Raw genomic sequence first — 18,114 nt, forward strand, 5'->3', positions numbered from 1 at the left:
ACCCGTCATCAGCATGGACGCATGTCCCCTGGAATGGTGGTTGAAGCATGAAGGGACATATGAAACTTTAGCACATCTGGCACGTAAATATCTTGCGACACTGGCTACAACAGTGCCCTGAGAACACCTATTCTCACTTTCAGGTGACATTGTAAACAAGAAGCGGGCAGCATTATCTCCTGGAAATGTAACCAAACTTGTTTGTCTGAGCCATTGGCTGAACAAGAAGTAGGACTGAGTGGACTTGTAGGCTCTAAATTTTTAGGCTTTATTTTTAATGCAGTTTTTTGTACATAATTCTACATTTGTAAGTTCAACTTTTATGATAAAGAGACTGCACTACAGTACTTGTATTAGGTGAACTGAAAAAATACTATCTCTTGTTGTTTTAGTGCAAATACTTGTAATCAAAAATATAAAGTGAGCACTATACACTTTGTATTGTGTTGTAATTGAAAACAATATATTTGAAAATGTAAAAAACATCCAGAAATTATAATAAATGGTATTCTATTATTGTTTAGCAGTCCAATTAATTGCACAATTAATAGCAATTAATTTTTTTAATTGCTTGACAGCCCTAATCTAAAGTAAAACCTTGGATCCAGACTCATCCAAACTTTGGGGAAGTTTGGATCCAGGTCCAGCTTTAAACTTCATGGTTGTCCCTTATCCCTACAGTGGGCTCAACCCATACCTGTGTGTTGACCACCACTGAAGTTTGGAATTGGATGGAATCCTGACTTTTGTGGCAGGGGCCCCATCTCTATTATGAACTACACTCATACAGAGCAGACACCACATACACCGTTCTGTATAATACTTTGGCAGACCCAAGACAGGCTTTGTCAATAGGCTGCAATGAAAGACACTCAAGTCACAAATTGGTAATTGTATTCTAATTTTTTTTTTCCCCATTGCAAACTGGACAAGTTGGTTATTCAAAAAAAAAAAAAAAAAAAAAAAAAAAAAATGAGGGAATGATAGCTGAGGGGGCTGAACACTTAATTAGTTTATCAAATAGATGGAATATGAGTTGTCTGGTTTGAGCCAGTATTTGTGCTTTGGGGAGTTGGCTACACTCCATCCAGTGTGCCACTTTCCTCAGTGTTCAGAGCAGCAAACCTGAGCTGGGAGCAGCTAATCAGTCCTTCCAGCTTTGCCAGTAGATAGTATTTGGACTGCTGTCAGCCAGACGTTCCTACATCTCCTGACCAAGCAGGAAGAGGGGAAGAGAAATACCTTGATGTTCCCCATTTCTCCTCAGATCTCCAGGGGAGTGGAGGGAGGGTGCCCTTGATGCTCCACTCTCATAGGGCTTGAAGAGGGAAGAGAAGATGGCCCTCATCTCTCCCTTTCCAGGGCTCTGGGATTTGAAGATCCCTGCTGAGACAGGGGCCCCGAAGTCCCAAAGAGTCTGGGGAAGAATCAGCCAGTTGGACTGAGCTAACTCACCTTCTCCCCACAGGACTCACTGTCCCCAGCAAATCCGAGGCTCTCCTCCAACTTACCTTTCCTTGTCTTTGAGAAGGCCAAGCAGTTTCCCCCATGCCCTACTGCATGCTGGGATTTACCTCAGCCTCTGCTATTTAAACAGGACCTGCCAGCGAGTTTCCGACAGGATGTCAGGGTAGGCAGGCCAGCCCTCCCAGAAAACGTCTGTGAGGTAGATTTGGGGAAGAGGGGGCCTACCTTGAGGCCTCCCACTGAAGAAATAAAATGGACTATCTGGTCACCGCCCATGATCTGGGAGGAGGTCAGCCAGCCACACGCTGAAGGTGAGAAAGGGAAACGATAAGAAGCCAATAGACCTGTCTTTAAAGGACAACTAAAGATAAGTGCTGGTTGGGGGGAAATCAATGCTTAGGGCTGGTTGTGTGAAGTGTGTGTGTGTGGGCTTCTTAAAAGCTTAACTGGATCAGAAGAAACCTGTACTCATAGATCCAAATATCATGCCCCGGCCTACAGAGATCATTGGACTCTGAGGCATTCACCCATCCCTACTGCCAGCACCAGCTAGAACCAGGAATGGGAATGTAAAGTTTGCCATACTAGATGAAATCATTGGTCAGTGTAGTCTGCTATCCTGCCCCTGGGAGTGGCCAGTGCTTAATGTTTCTGCAGAAGGGGAATCTTCTTCCCCACATAATGCAGCCAGCTAACTTGTTCAATGCTGGCAAATTCCTTCTAGTCCTTTCCTAGTGTGGGACTGGTTAAACCGAAGTGTGAGGTTTGAACAGCCTTGGAATAGTATCCTAGAGCGTCCAAGCTTCCTCATTTATCTCCACCAAGCACACCAATGCACCTGGTATTCACAATGGGATTTCTTGGCAGGGAGAGCACCAGTTCTCCTGAACCGGGCTGTAACGTTTGTGTGTTGTGGACAAATCATTCAGTCCAGAATAGGATGAGGCCAGTAGGCTCACTTAATTTGTGACCCAAGATGCGACTACTTGGATTTTTTTATAGCTTTCTACAGGCATTAGCCAAGCAGGTTAACTTCATCAGAGGGGGAGGAGACCCACATCTTTTCAATGAATGGGGAAATTGAGGTGGGACATTTAAGTGACTTGTCCATGGCAACAGTGGAGTGTCTCAGAGGTGGGATTAGAACGAAGGGGTTCCTGGTTACAAGCCTTATGCTTGTCTCGCTAGGATATGTCTGGCTGCTCCCAGCTCTCCAGGCTAATGCATTCAGAAAACATACTAAGCCATTACTTTGTTGTACAACTGGTTTGTTTTTAATCCCTCCACCCCACCCACTAGTAAACCCACTTTATAGTCAAAACCCAAACAGTCTCACTTCGGTGTCCACAGCAGAGAAAATGAGAACGTTGAAGAGTCACTGAGGAAAAAACCTTCCTAACCCTGAGCCCGGCTGCCCTGTGGAAGAGGGCTCAACATTCCCTAGGCATTGTGTGTGAAATGAAAGCACATGCTGCTGTTTCTCCTGACCTGACACTGCTCTGGGGAGGCCAGGCTCGGCAATAGCAACGGCTGATGCAGCACAGCCTGTGAGGTGACAATCCCCCACTCTCCCATCTGCTCACTCAGGACGTGATTCATCTTCTATTCAGGAGGATGAAATGATTCCCATTCGCGACAGTGGGCGTTGGATCAGACCCTCAACTCTTGGTGATGGGGCTAGCTGAGCTCCATCCTTCCCATTCCAAAGCTGGGTCTGTGTATGTCTTGGAGTGGCAGCATGCGTGTGTGAAGGCAAAGAAGGGGGCTGAAACCAGGAATGGAAGGAGGAGAGGTGAACAAATGGAGGGAAGAAAATTGCTACTCGAGGAGGGTGGGCGTGCAGCTGGGTAGTTAGCTCCACATTACCATGTGTTGAGCAGAGTTAGAATCATGGGTTTAGCCCCTGGGCTAAGGATGCTGCGTGGATAGCATGCTCAGTAGCCCCCACCCCAAACTGGGAGCCCCACTTGGCTGGTTTCCAAAGATTTCTTCTTGCCAGCAGTCCTCAGCCAAGGAAAGTGCCGCAACCACATCAGGCTCCAGAGAGGGGGTGTTAGTGACAATAACTCCCCCTCCCCCCATAATTCAGGGCCCAACCTAATCCAATTCATTCTGGGGACTTGAGAGCACTGCTCCCCACCGCTGCCCTAGAAGGTGTTTGTCTCAAAGCTCAGCAGTGATACGTTTACTTTAATGCCAGTCGGGGTTTTATAAAGAGGTGTTTATACTGGCCTCTGGTGCATTGGTGACCCCAGGCAGATAAAGTCCTCCCTCAGAGAAAGTGCTGTGTCAAGCACTAGCAGCAGCTCTTTGAGGGGAGGATGGTACAGCTATTTTCAGCCATACCATCACAGGGCGTTGTGAGAGTACTGCTTACTTAACACACCACAGGCCCAGGGAAGCACCTACAAGTACTCCATCATTTTTGTTTACAGTGCAGTTAAATTTGTAGGCAGCCTGCTTGTAGGCACGAATCCTGTAGAGCTTAACGAGGATGAAACCAAGGGTGCTGTAAAAGAGCCATAGAGCGTACAGGAGGAGAGCCTCTCCAGCAGGTTTTTAATCCTCCATATGGGTTCAATCCTGTAAGGGGCCAAGCACTCTAGCCCCAGGCCTGCAAACCCTTATACACATACTGAACTTTAAGCATGTACTTAGCACAAGGCCAGAGTGCTCAGCATCTTACAGAATCAAGCCCTAGAGGATGGATAAGAGCCCCAATTTAGCATATTGCTTTAGCACAAGTAGTCTCACGTGACTACCCACGTGACTAAAGTGAAGCACAAGTAGTCTCACGTGACTACCCACATGCTTAAAAAGTTAAGCACATGGCTAAATACTTTGCTGGATTGGGGAACATATTTCTCACATTTTATGGGAGGATTCAATAACTCATACAAAGGTTATCGGTTTCCATGAATGTTTCTGACATTTCAGTAAGGATTTGTCTTTGGAAAGATCCCTTATCCTACAGATTTTGCCTCTATCCTATTGGTACTCTAGTAAACTGCTGAGATAGCGTGAGAGGTGCTGACATTTAGGGACACTAAAATTGTCAGGCTTCTTATTTTGCTACCCTGTCACCTATTACAAATAACCTTGCAAAAACAAAGTGTACTAGCTTAGGCCTAAACTCTGGCGGCCAGCCCTTTATCAAGAGAATTGCTAAAAACTGTATTGTACATCACACATTCCCTAGAGCAGGGGTTTTCAAACTGGGGGGGGGGGGTCATGAGGTTATTACATGAGGGGGGGTCCATGAGCTGCAGGCTCCACCCCAAACTCTGCTTCACCGCCAGTGTTTATAATAGTGTTAAAGACTTAAAAAAAAAAAAAAAAGTTTTCATTTATAGGGGGGGGGGGGGTGTTGCACTCAGAGGCTTGCTGTCTGAAAGGGGTCACCAGTACAAAAGTTTGAGAACCCCTGATCTAGAGAGAAAACACAAATACCCCTAGTATTGCAGTGTATGCTATTACAACAAGCCTGTTAGTTCAAAGCACAGTAATCATAGAGTCTCTTACCTTCTATGCAGTTCATGCAGTGATTATTTTTTATTTTATTTTTTTTTTCTAGACCAGCATCCACACAGACCAGTTCCCTCCCTAGAAGTAAAGGCCTCCCCCACTGCTCCAAACACTTCCTTTTAAAGGCTTGCATCCCGAATGCAGGCCAGCTGTCAGCCACTCCCTCCAGGACATTCTATCAAAGTCAGGTGGGGACTCTCCCTCCAATATAGCTCAGTTCTCCTGTCTACCACATTGCTAGGGCTGACTCTATACATCCTATCTCAAGAGCGTCATACTTCACTTACCCACCAACAAACTGTTACCTGCTCTGAGCAAGTAGAATTTTGCCAGACTCATTTAAATATTAACTTTCTCTCTTATGGATCTAATTTATTATGTTCTGGAGCAAATTCTGCCTGTTTATACTTCCCATACAGCCACATTGAGTTCAGGGGGTTGCACAGAGTATGAGGCCTTGGTCCTGAAAGCACACAGGCGCTTAACTTTAAGTAGGTGGGCTGGTGGTGTGATTCTTGTTTATGGCCTCAGAGGACCAGGTTGCAAGCTCTGGCAGTAGAACTGAACACTTTAAGGTCAGATGATCTGATAATAGTTGCTTCTGGCCTTCTAATCTATGAAGTTTCCTGTTGACTTTGGATCAGAGCAGACTTTGATTTTCCTTGTGTTCTTGACTATGTCATATATGTCAAATGCTCACCAAAGAAAGAATATTTTAAAAGATGGCAATAATCATAGCGACTGAATTTCTTTCCCTATAGCAGTCCTAGCCAGAATGGAACAAATAAGCGCATGCAAGTGTGAGATCTACTCTTGGGGGCAGGTTCTGTATTTGCATACATATTTGGACTGTGTCCAGCACCTTATGAGTCGTAGCAGGATACAAATAATAAATAAAACAATACCAGGATTGCCAACTCCATGTTCAAAAACCATGAGTCAGGCCCCACAAAATCACAAGTCAGGCTTAAAAAATGAGATTTTAAAGAAATAATATGTGGAGTTCTTTTAATTTGCCTTCTGGCTTTTATGTTGTTGTTATTTATCATTTATATTGTGGTAGCATCTAGGAGCCACAGTCATAGACCAGGACCCATTGTGCTAGGGGCTGTACAAATACAGAAAAAAAAAGCCCCAAAGACCTTACAAACTCAATTAGAATTCATGTTTTCCAGCTTTTCCCTGCAACCCGGAGAGCTAGAAACTTAGTCTTTGTTTCAAATGTGAGCTGAGATTCTCTATAAGTACATGACTCCAGATGCTGAAGCTTTAAGAGCCTTGCAACACTGTAATAACACAGTGAATGATTTCTGTTCTCTTCCCCAGTTTGGTGTGACTGGAAACTGATCTGGGTTACTTCTCCTGGTCCACTAATCCCCCTTGTGTTCCAAAGATGATCAATAGCAGCTTTTGTAATAGAGGTGTAGAGCGAAATAGCAATAACTGCGTATTTCCAGGGGTGTGTATCTTACACCGCATTTCTACACATTTGGCACAGTTCATGCACTTGCTATTTGACTGTAGCATCACTTCTCACCATTTGCCTGGAAATTTAGGTCTAGCCAAAAAAAATTGCATAGATTGGTCAGTAGAAGGAAATATTTTCTCTGCTTCACTGATGAATTGATTAGGATCCTGTCAGCTTCTCCAGTGGTAAAAATGTTACTGTTCTTGTAGCTCCAGTTCCACAGTGGGCATATTTTATTTGATATAAAGTTACAGGAAACTTAAGATAATGCAGGTTTTTTAATTTTAATTGCAAGGAGTTAATAGCAGTAATATGACAACATTAGAATTATATGCATCGGGCCAGATCCTCAGCCAGTGTAAATCAGGATAGCTCCATTGCAGGGAGTGGAGCTGCACCGATTTACCCCAGCTGAGGATCTGGCCCATTATGGATTCCAAAGGGAGATGAAATCAGTCTTTTTTCTTGTCCTCCTGCATGCAAACAATTCCAGAGCCCGTCTTTGTCCAACAGTACCCAACAGGCTGCGTCTGATTGCTGCAAGCTGCTGAGTTCATTTTTCATAATCCATATTTCATAATTTGGCAACGTTGCTCGTGGGGAGAGAAAACTCTAAGGAGCTCACTCTGGGGAGGAGTTCAGAGTCTCTGATCCTGATTACTGGCACTGGTTTTTTACACATGGTTTTCTAGTTACCTTAGGTACTTGTAGGGTGCGTAGTATTATTATCCTCATTTGCAGATGGGGAATATGGGGGCCAGAGAAGCTATGCCCAAAGTCACACAGGAATTCTGTGGTGGAGCAGGTCTCCGGAGATCCAGACTTACACCTTTGTGTGTTCGATGAACTCAGATATGAAGCATTTCTTATATCGACAGAGAGAGAGAGCTCAGTGTTTTTTAAATGGGGAAGCTCTTTTCCCTCCCTTTCATTTGGAAACAATTCTTTCCCCCAAGTTCACAGAAAACTCCCCTTTCCTTTGGAGTGACAAAGTCTAATTGTCCATGCCATCTGTTCCTTCTGCCCCGTACGCTGGGGACTCCCTTCCCTTAATCTTGGTGCAGTGACATCCTCCCGCCCACTTTCCCTTTCAAACATCTTCCCCAACCCCACATCATTCATGAAGTCTGTTATTGTCAGTCACCTCCACTCCCAATGGTCTGTTAGTTGCCATTAAGCAAAAGATCCTCATTCTGTCATAGGTGAGTCCTCCCCCTGGTCCCCTAAGAGTCCATGTGTCTGTGCTGTATTGTGCTTCTGTTGTGATGGCAAACTCCTCAGGGAACAGGCTATGTTTCCACTATCTTCTGTACGGCATGGAGCATTATCAACACATAATACATAATAATATATTGGAAACATGGACCAAGCCTTTGTGGTAGCTGGAAAAGTTATGTGGTTTAGACTTAAGGGGGAAAAAAATCTCACTGTTCTCATTTCACTTTTCCCCGAAGAACTGCACAGTGGAGAGAACAGAATGTCCAGTAGCACCCAAAATGCTGCTGCGACTCTCATCCAGTGTTTTCTCTCTCATACAAGTACTAGCGGATGATGCTTCCCTTTGTAATGCTAAGAACGTCAGGGCCAAGTTGCATGGTGTGAAGTACAAAGGGTCCTGATGGAATCAAGGAGTCAGTGGGGGACTTGGGTGCGCAAAGCAACAGAGGGGCAGGCTGTGAGTGTGCAGTAACAACTCACCAATGGAAGTTGTGCAATCCCACCCAGACAGCAGAGGATATCTAAGAACTGTCGTCCATTTTTACAACCAAACCATCTTTAAATCACCTTGCGATGAGGGATACTCAGACTGAGGCTCGGGAACCACAAGTGGCTCTTTAATGTGTCTCCTGCGGCTCCTTGCAGCACATGCTATTAAAACAGTATGAGATTAACCAATCAAGATGCTTTTACTATGTTATTAACCAGTTGTAGTTGATAAAATAATACTTGGTCAGTCATTTTGTTGTGAGAATTATATATATATTACACACACACACACACACACACACAAACACAAACACAAACACACACACACACACTAAATGAAACAATGAATTCCTAGTACTATGGCTCTTTTGCATAATGTTGATTGCTAATTTGGTTCCTGAACCACTGAGGTCTGAGTATCACTACTTTAAATATTCTATTGTATCAGTAGTAACCCATACTGCAAGCAAGCAAGTTAAACTACTACTTTGTTTACTGTTCTGCTTCCTTCTGGTAATAGATATACACGAATTACGAGGGTCAGATTGTGGTAACCCTGCTCAAGCGGAATGCACCATGAGAATCCCACTGAGGTCAATGGGGCTACTCAAGAAGAGTAGAAAGAGTGTTGCCCAAATCAATTAGAAGGTGTAAGCATTTTCTTTTCTCCTACTTGCTATGAGAGTGAAAAAATGTTACTGTCTTTTTAAGGTGACTTGGAAAGGGGAAAAATGTGGTGTGTGCCTTTTGCTTGTCTGTTTTTTGGCTTAAAATTTAGTACCAACAGGAGTGCCAACTATTCTTTGGCTGGTTTTGTCAGAGGACTTCTTGGATGACTCAGATATGTGGACTCAGAGATTTCTCAGGCCTTAATTGAAGAGAACATTTCTTATAAATGTTTGTGTTAAACAGGGGTTTGCAAAAACAAAGCATTTTTAATACGGTGACCAAAAATCACTTTTCCATTAATCAGATCTCACTTCTTTGATAACTCAAATGTCCTAAACATACCAGTTCTCCAGCCATCCACAGAGCCTTCCATGGTAGTCCAGATCTAAATGTCTCATGTTAAAAAAAGCACAGGAAAACCAACTTTAAAACCCCCCATAACCAAACCTTTCTGGTCTGTATTATAAAGCAGCAAAAAGGGACACAAACCCTTTCCCTCTCCCCCCTCATCCCACCCTTCAAGTTCAGCTTTTACCTATCAGCAGTGACCACCGGGAGCCTGGTAAAGGTCACAGAGTCCATTTTATCCCTCAAATGGAAATTGTAATGTGACACTAAGGGACAAATAAACACCCGCAATGTTGCAAGGCTCATCTTTTCACCCAGGCACTTGAAAACAGGGGTGGGAGGGTGTGGAGGGCAAGGATTGTAGTGGTGGGGAATAAGGGGTGTGGGGGATTACTTTAAATTGCAGTTCTTAGGTGCTGCATTCTAAAGTTATATCAAGGAGACTGAAAGCATGCGGAGAAGGCACCCTCCTGAGCAGTTTTATAAGTCTAAATAAATAAAACCTGGTGTTGAGAATAAAATAAGGGGTTGGGTTTTCATTTAAAAATATGGTGGACACTCTCATGGTAAGCCCTAGAAGAAAATGACAGTCTATTGACTTTGACACTGCCCAAGTCCTATTACCGTTTATTCTTGGGACTTAAATATATTGTATGGAGAACTTTCCCTGGTCAGGAAATTGACTTCTGATGTACACCTCTACCCCGATATAATGCGACCCGATATAACACGAATTCGGATATAACGCGGTAAAGCAGTGCTCTGGCGGGGGGGCGGGGCTGAGCACTCCAGTGGATCAAAGCAAATTCGATGTAACGCGGTTTCACCTATAACGCGGTAAGATTTTTTGGCTCCCGAGGACAGCGTTATATCGGGGTAGAGGTGTATTGGCTCACTGATTAAAATCGAGCCTTTATCTTCCACAAACAGGGAAATGCTTATGTGATCTTACAACCAATAGGGCCTATGGAGTTTCAGGCAAAGTATCTTGTAAGAAAGAAAAGGGAAAAGAAAAATGACACAATAACAGGCACGATGAGTTAATTATGTGGTGAAGCATCAAAGAGGAGTAGCAGGAGCAGCGGCAGGGCACAAGAGGGGAGAAAAAAACCCACCAAGGTGGGGTTAGTACTTTAATTCTTTTAGTGAGAGAGGTGGCTCCACTGCAGAATGTTCTGGAGATCCCAGAGCGTCGTGAAGAGTGGGAGTTAGAGAGAAACACAGCACAAAGACACAGAGGTAGGCGCAGTGGAAAGGCAGATTTATTTACTAGTAATACTGTACAGAGAAAAAAAAGAGAGAGAAGCCACAGTTACAGCCTGGCTGTTGCTGGCAGTGTTCTTGGTTTATTTTTTGTTCTCGTTTTTTTTTTTTTTTTTTTTTTAAATCTGAAGAAAACATAACAGTCAAAAAAGTACACTTCAGGTTACAAAGTACAGCAGCTATCCCAGCAATTCTAATCCAGTGTTAGCACAACAGTTTTCCCCCCAACAAAATGGGATTTTATTTACATTTGCTCACAAAGAAAGTGGGCAACTAAAGCTTTGGGGGAAAAAAAAGGCTCATCCACAACCTACATTCACCATAAAAGCTGCATTTTACACAACATTTTCTTGGACCCCTGAAATAATAATGTATTTATATATGGCGTGGGGTTGGGAGGGGGGGAGAAGCAGGAAATGTGGTTTCGTCCTTGTTCTGACCTGGCATTGCTTGTCTGCCCTTAGACACTGGAAAGGAAAAAGCTTTTAAATGGATGTGTGTCCTGCATCTGCCTATAAGCAGTGCCTACATCCTTAATTATAAAGTACAGGACAAAATTAGAGCCCTGATTCAGAAAAGCACTTGAGACTTAAGCAGGTGCTGAACTTTAAACATGTCCTTAAGTCTGTCCCTATTCAGCAGTAAGCTTAAGCATGTGTTTAATGTTAAGCATGTGCTTAAGTCTTAAGCACTCTGCTGAATTGGGGCTTTAGATGGTTGCACAGATCTTCTCTGTTGCATAGGTGCCCGACTCTGACAGCAGTGGTAACCATTTAGAATACTGGTGCTTGTTAGAATCAGTGACTGAGTTTGGGAGCAGGGCCTTTCACAAATTGGATCAGTCAGTGATGGATTTTAAGTTTTAGGGTACATCTTCACTACCCGCCGTATTGGCGGGTAGCAATCAATCCCCGAACGCGCTCACCATCGACTCCGGAACTCCACCAGAGCGAGCGGCGGTAGTGCAGTCGACGGGGGAGCCGCGGCCGTCGATCCCGCGCCGTCTGGACCCCAGGTAATTCGATCCAAGATACTTCGAGTTCAGCTACGCTATTCGCGTAGCTGAAGTTGCGTATCTTGGATCGATCCCCCCCCCAGTGTAGACCAGCCCTTACTTTTGCTCCTTCCTTTGACTGACAATATCTGCAGAACTTTCCAAGGTACAGTGTGGGGCCAGATTTTTCTCTCATTTACAGTGGGTGGCATTAATATGTTGACATTCAATACACCAGGGTATTGGTTTGTACCATGCTATTTATGGCATTCTCTATACTAAGAATGGGTAAAAATGGCAAGATTTTAATGGTACCCACTGTACCGTACATGCTTACAACCCCATGGATGTCAATGGGATTGTACACGTGTAGCTGAGGTCAGAACTTATCCAATGGCATTTAAGGCTTTGTCCACATTCGCACTTTAGTTGGTAAAACTTTTATCAGTCAAGGGTGTGAAAAAACTCCCCCGGACTGACATAAGTTTAATTGACAAAAGCGCCGGTGTGGACAGCGCTATGCTGGTGGGAGACGCTCTCCCGCCACCATAGCAACTGCTGCTCATTGCAGGTGGTTTAATCTCTCTTGTCGGCATAGAGCGGCTACAGAGGAGACCTTACTACAGTGATACAGCTGTGCCTCTGTTAGGTCTGTAGTGTAGACACAGCCTAAGCACTAGGGATGGGCCCACGTCATTCTGTCTTATTCAGGACCTACTTGAACAGCATGGGGATTGAATTTTCAACTCTTAACTTATTAGGTTCTCATTCTGCTTAGAGGAGACTGTGAACAGAGAAGGCGGGCAGGGGGGAGGGAAGAGGAGGAACAACGGAGGAGAGTGACAGACAGAGAGCGTGGGGAAAAAAGAGCAGAGATGGTGAGGGGGAATAGTTTAATGGAAAATTCCCAACTCTCTCTCTCTCAATATTTTATATAATGCTTTTGTGTGTATTTTACAGGCCAACATTGTATGACAGCTTAACTTTCTGAGCTGGGCTCGGGAGAAGAAGGAGTTCTTCTAACCTTGATACATAGTACAGACTTCCTGTCAGCTAGAAGAACATGTCTTAGGCCTCGTCTCTACTAGAAAAGTAAACCAGGCCACTAAATCAATGTAAGAATCAATCTAGTTAAAGCAGTGCAAATACCTGCAGTAGACACCGTTACACCAGTTTAACTTTTGCTCATATCTGTATAGCTTAAGGCCCCAATCCTGCAAAGTGCTTAAATTTTACCCCTGTGAGGAATCTTATTGAACTAAAGGGGGCTGCTTGTGTGCTTGAAGTTATGCCTGTGGGTAAGGCTTTAGGCCTTGGGACCTATTGGGTAGCTTTGTAGGATCAGGGCCCAAGTCAGTAATTTACCAGTGCAAATTAAATTGATATGGGAAAAGATTAAATTGGTATTAGTGCATCCAAATTGGGGTTTGCATTGGTTTGGATCAATTTTTAAATCGATTTAGCTAAACTGGTTCACTTTCTCATGTAGACAAGACCTTAAAAAATCTGAATCATCCTTTGAGAAAAATGTGGATTTAAGTAGCAGGAAAAGCAGATTTACAAACAAAACCTTCTTGTGCAAACCCAAGAAAGGGTTTAGAAAAGTCTAAAATCTCACACGCCAGGAAGGCTGCCCATTCCTGCTAGACAGGGCGCCTCGGCGGGAGAGTGGCATAACAGTAAGATTGCTGATCTGCAGGCCTTCTTGAAGCAAACGTATATTGGCAAAGGGTTCTCTTCCAGACAAGAACAACAAAAATAGGGAACACAGAGGTAGGCTGGGGTGGGGTGAAAACAGAGTTTATCTGAAAACTTGTGTGTTCAGCATCTTTGTCTGTCCTTTTAAATACAAGTGGGATATTTTTAAGATCTCATGCATTCCTCTCAATATATACAAGCTGAATATTATATCATACGTTTATATTACATGATGAATTTACACTCTTTTCGGTTTAAATGATAATCCATTCATAGTTTAAAGCTTTATAGCAATCATAGTTCACAACTTTCTGGTTTACGTACAAAAATTAAAGTCTAACACGATGTCTTTTATTGGGTTCCACGGCCAGTGACCTACCATTAAAACTCAGTGCTAAAAGTTACTACTGACACCAAAATATCTGACACGGCATAGTCTGAGCAACTCCGGAATTTGTCGTTATATAGAGACAGCTGGTCAAAATTTATTGAATTTTGAAAATTCAACATTCAAAAAAAAATGGGAAAAATCAATATTTTTCTGAATTATTTCCCCCCACTTTTTGTGGTCAACATTTTTGGTTGACATTTGACATTTGGTAAATGTCAAATTTAGTAAAATGGGGAAAATTGAAAAAAAAAAATCACATCCTTTTTGCCCTTTTTTCAATCACTTCTCTCTCACTCTTTACTAACAGGGAGTTATTAGCTGCTATGAGGGCTCACTAGACACAAGATATGAGGTTGTAAAACATCTCTTTAATCTAGTTGTTGAAGACCTGGGGTCAAATTTGTCTATGGTATAAATTTATTGACTTGATTGGGTTTATAACAGTCCCATAATGTTTACTAGATTCTACCCAACATTTCTCTTAAAAAAAGAATTGGTGACCTTGCTTTCAGATCTAAGAGTGAGGTTTGCTCTACAAAAGATCCCAAGAAGTTGGGCATTATCATGAAAAAAGTTCCAAGAGACTCAGTATCCTGGGTATGACTATATTCTGAAATTCAATCCCCATTCAGGATCTGTATTTCCTTATAAAAATAGGATTCCTTAAAAAAATACACAAATGTAAAATACTACATTTTCTATTATATTGTCTCTTATTTTCAGAATATGCAACTTGAAGGTTAGACTAAATGAAGAGGTAATGCACAGCTAATTAAGAACCCTTCATTTCGCAAGCACCTTTGTATGCCATCATTATGCTCCCACTAAGTCACTTGCTCACAGTTTATTTTTCTTTTCAGTATTGAGATAACCTCTGAGCCATTGGTTAACTTGAATAGAATGGGGAGAAACTGTCAGAAGAGTCTTCAGTAAAGTTCCAGGGGGTGTTAATTCAACATTACAAGGGCAATGGCAGCAATGTCATATAGTGGTACTGAATCAGGACCTGATCCTACATGATGGCGAGTGACAGTTTTTGTCAATGGGAGTCGTAGCACTCAACACATCTCAGGATCACACCGTTAATGGGTCGTACTGCAATGCATAAAACTGGAGTACACAAATAATGCCCAAACTACACCCTGTGTTAGCCTTTTAGGACCTGATCCTGAAAACACTTACGCACGTAAGTAATTTTACTACTGCAAGGAGTTCCATTGATTAAAAGGGGACTCCTCACAGAAAAGCATGCCTATGTGTTTTCAGGATTGGGGCCTTATATTGCACCTCTATGGACTGGACTCCAGTCGCTTAATTGAGAAGAGCTTGTATACTCTAATAGGGCTATGGGGATTGAAAGATAATGTTGTGTTTTATACAGCTTTGGAATACAGCCTGCAATGTTGGGAAAAAACTGAAAAGAAGAAGAAAAATGAAAGAGTGCTAAGGCAAACTGTCAAATGGCACATCATGCCTCTTTTGTCATTCATTTAGATAACATCACAAAGGCAGACCAGAAGAGTTCTGTAAACATAGAGCATACAGTACATCAGCCACAGGAAATAAAAAAAGAAAACAACCCTGTAATTCTTTCCTTTCTGTAGTGATGTCCTTATAATTAAAAGGAATTGCCTGGCCACTAAGAATAATGTGTTTCATGATTTTGTATGTTTTTTCTTCATTGTTAAAAAAAGTTGCAGTGATTTGCCAGACAATAGTCCCTCGATGAAAACTAGGCATGACATGCAAAGTAAATCTGTAGAAATTTAGAAAATATAAAATATAAAAGAGTTCCACAGGCTATTTTTTTGTTTGTTTGTTTTGTCTTTTTTCTCAGTCTAGGAAAAGATACACTGAAAAGTTAGTATGTTTTTTGTTTTTCTTACAAAAGTTAAGGCGAACAGTTTATTGTGGCAAAATGTTGTCACAGAACCATTTCCAACTCTGTTTGTTTGTTTGTAAATATCTTTTCATGCTGAAATTGCAAATGAACACAAGCTTCTTAAGTTAACCAGAGACAGGGAGCTTGTTTAAAACAAAACCGAAAACTCCCATCATAATCCTTATGAAGTCTCAATATGAAATATCTCTCTGCTTCTTTCAGAAAGTGGACCCTTTGCTTTGTGTCTGATTGTGTACATATTTCCGCAGCCTATAGAATATTTAGGGGTGGGGGGAAATAAACCTAGTCTGAAGCTCAAAGAAGCCATGGAAACCCTATTTACATTCATTAGCCTATGTTAACGTGTTGCACTTCTCGATATAGGCTGCAGTTTAATGAAAAGAGGTTAAAATGAAAAATCTAACATCCAGATGATGCTGTGAGATTTGCTAAATAAGACAATGCTAAGAACTAAAAATATTAGGGCCAACTGGGGCAAATCAGTATAGTTGAAGATTTGGCCCTATGAGTTTAGAGGGAACATTTTTTTCTCTCTTTTTTTTCTTTTTTTTCTCTTTTTCCTTATTCCCCTCAGACAGGGAACCAGTTTTGGTCAAGAAGTAAAAGACCTTTCTAAGTTATCTATTAAAAAGCCATGGCTTTTCTACTTTAACATTGGCCCATTAACCATGATGTCCACACGAATGAATGCAACACAATTGGTCTTTAGGGGCATTAAATATTAGTTTGCAATAACTGAACAATAGCTTTTTGGCAGTATGAGAAATAAAAGTCTAAGGCTTGTGCTCTACTTCTAACCAATAAAGACTCACTTCTCTCTTTCTTATATACCTGTAGCTCCCACTGACTATGTGATTATAACAATGCACTAGTCCTGGGGTACATGCATGCCCCAGTGTGTCTGGACTTTCAGGGGAATCACTTCCCAGGTAATGGGCACAGGAGGATCATGTGATGAGGGAGCATGTGACCTGCAGGGAGGTATAAGGACAGCCTATATGAGTTCCGAGTGAGACTTGAGAGTGATTAGCACCTCTGAAAAATGAGGCTGTAAGGTTTCCAGGACGGAAAAGTTAGCCACCAGTCATGCTGATGTAATCACGGGATCACCACAACTTTTTTTCTGATAAAAATGACCTATTAATCATGCAAGCTTGATGGAGATCTAGAGTAATACTTTGCAGAATTCCAACATTTCAATTAGGTTGTGATCCATATGCTCACTGAGGTTAACGGGCATCCAATGAACTTTACATCAGGCCTGTGGTATATTCCCAATACCAGCAGTGAATATGTCAGCTAGTATGATTTCAGCAGGAGCCATGTGTATGTGGCTATCATTTGCTAGTCTCCACTTGCCTTTCACTAAGGGCCAACTGGATAGCTGTGAAAGGTTAAGTAAGAGGTTTGCTATTAATGGCTAACTGGAATAGCATAAGTCCCTTTTCTTCTTTTCTTTTTTCCTTTCTTTTCCTTTTGTTTTTTGTATGTCTCATATAATAGCTACCACAAACAAATGTTTCTTACTGGCACAGAAAGAAAAGAGTTCAGAGCAAGAACTGTTTAATCAGATGTTTAGAACGAATAGTTAATGCAGTAAAAACACCATCCAAGAAAGAGTAGAAATATCATAGAAGCCACTTCAGCCTGGAAAGAGGGATGTTTTTTGGGGGGGGTCGTTTTTTCTTTTTTTCCCTTCTTTTTTTGTGGGGGGAAGTCTGGTAATTTCAAAGATACTTTGACATAATCACCATGATTGAAAATATTTAACCACCAAAAATTATAGGTGCTGCTTTTTCTCTCGCTTGTACTGGGGTAAATCAGGAGTAGCTCCCCTGAAGTCAATGGAATTACACTGGTGTAAAACCAGTGCAAGTTAGTTCAGAATCAGGGCCATAGTCTTGCCATGAAAAAGTTGACTTCTTTTCCACTGTAGATAGTAGAATCTAAAAGCCAAGATTTTTAGAACCAATTAGTGATTTTGGATGCTTCAGTGTTTTCGATTCTCTCTTTGAGATGCTTGAGAAGGATCTGAATTTTCAGAGGGCAGGTGAACAGTTTTTGAAAATCAAGCTGCTTTAAGGGGCCTCAAATAGAGCACCCACCACTCCGCCCCCCAAAAATGAGGCATCCAAAATCGCTAGACACTTTTGGAAATCTTGGCCTAATCAACATAATCCTTCCTTCTGAAATATCTACTCAAGTAAAGCTCCAATGTGTTTCCATGGGAACCTCGCCTGAGTAAGGACGGTAGGATCAGGTCCTAGGTCTGTACGTGTATAGGTTTACTTTGATTACACGTATCAAGAAATGCTTCTTTGAAAGAAAGTACAAAGTGAAACCCGTACTTTCTCCCATTGAGGTCAATGGGTGCTTTTCCACTGACTTCACTGGGAGCAAGATCAGACAGTAAAATGATTCATGTTAGAAGGAAACAGAAAAATAGTATCTCTCATATGCCGGTGTTCAGCAGAAAAATCTCATAAATAAACATAGGCAGAGTTACTGAAAGGCAAGTAATTAAATCAGTAACTACATTTCACTTGTGGTGACAGCTGGATGTTTTTGATGTCAAGGTAATTTCCACTGTAATTTAAGGAGATAAAGTAGATGCACAATACTGTAATCTGGAAGATTTATATAAGGCAAAATCATCATTTGTGATTTGTTAGAAAGAATAA

Source organism: Emys orbicularis, chromosome 6, assembly GCF_028017835.1.
Source record: "Emys orbicularis isolate rEmyOrb1 chromosome 6, rEmyOrb1.hap1, whole genome shotgun sequence".
In the NCBI taxonomy this organism is placed as follows: domain Eukaryota; kingdom Metazoa; phylum Chordata; order Testudines; family Emydidae; genus Emys; species Emys orbicularis.